Genomic DNA, 2,373 nt, shown 5'->3' on the forward strand with positions numbered 1-2,373 from the left:
AAGTGTTTTACGATGCTAGTAACTGCGTAAGGTCATGAGCGCGCAGGACACGACATTTTCAGTTTGTAGGAATTTTGAATTTTGCCTGGGTGGCGGCCGAAACATCCTCTTATCGATTTTGAACCACGAAAGGATATTTAACGTGCGCAACTTGCGCACGGGACCTCCGACATTTTTTTACCCTTGTCCGAGGGGGCTAAGTGAGTTTTTTTTCTACCGGAAGATCAAGGATGTGCCCGAAAGACAGCAATTTGAAGGAGCCAAGGAGTAGCAGTAGAATGGCTGCAGAAAGAGTGAGGAGCCCAAGGAAGAGGGCATAAGAGATGAGGGGGTGGGGCAGAAAGTGGAGACGAAAGCAGACGACAGAACATTGTTAGTGTGCAGGAAGGATGTGAACGGAGAACATTTTTTAGATAAAAATATTTAGTCGGTATTCGGATTCGAACTCAGGACCTATTGAATGAGACGTGAACACCTTAACCTCTAGGCCACGAGAACCCCAGATGAACACAATGCATAACTGACCTGTTGTACATCTTATGTTGCAGGAGGTTGGAGCTTCACTGGTTGGTCCTTATTATACGTTTTTATTGTGGCTCTGTTGTTTTGTATGTCTTGCTTTGAAAGGTGATCGACATGGAGCTGACAGGTTTTATGAAAAAAAAACCCCCAAAAACAACAACAACAAAAATAACAACCACAACTTCTGTTGTCCTTAGAAGACTATCATTATTATATTATTCTATCTTTCATATTTTTCAACGTGTATCAGGTGAAAGGAACCTTGATCTACAATTATTAAATATATATATGTAAAAGGACTAAAAGACAATGTAATAGTAATTGCAATAGTGTGGGTTTGCACTTTAAAAATCTACTATTTCTCAAAACTCCTGCCATGTGATACGTTAATTACGAGTTGTTCTATAAAACTGTTTATGTTCTGCTTGCACCCCATGGCTGTCCTAGGCAAATACTGATTCACATTCCCTTTTAATCCCCTTTCCTCATTCCCTTCATCCACCTTTTCAAAACATGGGGCTCCACTTTTTCAGTGTTCAAATAGCAGGAAATATCAAATACGCTTCAATCATGGATACGTACTTGCATGATAATCGTAAATAACAATAAGTACCATTTGTATTAAAAACAGTTAGGAAATGACAAATGCAGTTTTTGGAATACCTAAATAGACATAAAGTTCTTAAACATCTAGCTTTCACTGGCAAAATTGAAGGCAAACGAGGCTGGGCAAGCTACTTGGAGAACCTAAACAGATGGGTAACGGGGAAAGATCAAGATAATGTAGCTGTTTTTAAGAACATCCGAACAAAGGAATGAATGGAAAACTATGATCGCCGATATCTGCCACAGATATGGCACTTGATGATGATGGTGTAAAGCGCAAATTCCCGCTCAACAACAAGCTCAATATACTTTACAATCTACATGTATATTATTACACCGACAGACCTGGAAACTCTCCGAAACATTCTCAGCTTTCTGGGAAATATTAAGTGCTGTCATTTTGCAGACACTAAAACACCAATACACTGTGAAGTAAAACAAAATCGACTAAACAGCATTTTCCAAGGAACCCCAAAACCTGCAACTCATAAGCACAAGCCCGGAAGCTTAACCATTAGAAGACCAATGACCCCACTTTTCACGATCAATAAATATTGCCAAGGTAACGGTGTCAGTGGTGCAATGTTCAGGCGCTTTGATGTAGCACGCAAAGACGAGAGTTCGATTTTTTGTGCGTTCACATTCAGACTACCACTATTTTCTTTTTTGAAAACGTCTTCACTAAAACGATACAACGACGTCTTAATCATGTTGTTCGCATAATTCTGAAGAAACATGTCAAGGAACAAAGAATTCCATGTTAACCCAACTGTACTGGGTCCCAGTGAAAGCAAGTATTCGTACAAGATAGCTGTCCGTTGTTGTTTTAAATGTGTCAACAACATTACACCACTGCATCTTTGCGACGAGGTCAACGAAGACATATTACCATCTCTACTTTTGAGATTGGCCCCAAAAAGACAGTTAAAACCTGTCCAAAGTTTAAGTCAGAGACTCAGACGGAGAGCTTTCCAAACCACGTCCTTTCCCTGTGGAACGCATTCATGGCATAATTACAGGAAATAACCGCTTTTTCAGAATTTAAAACAGCGCTTAAAAACGAATTTAATCGTTTGATCAGTAATGACCAACACATCTCAAAACACATATTTATGTTTCTTGCGCAATTCGATGTAGATTTCATGCTCAGACTGCCAAGTAGCAAGTGGCTGTGTGTCGCAATCGATGTATCCCTTGTTATAATGTGTGTTCAAGTTTTTGTCCGAAAGGGAAATGGAGAGAGAT

General features: G+C 39.7%; 1 protein-coding gene across 1 annotated transcript in view; it reads left to right on the top strand.

The window, feature by feature from the left end:
- The window catches only part of LOC101861888, a gene marked incomplete in the record, with an annotated part of 23,554 nt that overhangs the window by 4,248 nt on the left and 16,933 nt on the right, over positions 1-2,373 (top strand).

Source organism: Aplysia californica, unplaced genomic scaffold (genome assembly GCF_000002075.1).
Source record: "Aplysia californica isolate F4 #8 unplaced genomic scaffold, AplCal3.0 scaffold00163, whole genome shotgun sequence".
Lineage (NCBI taxonomy): Eukaryota > Metazoa > Mollusca > Gastropoda > Aplysiida > Aplysiidae > Aplysia > Aplysia californica.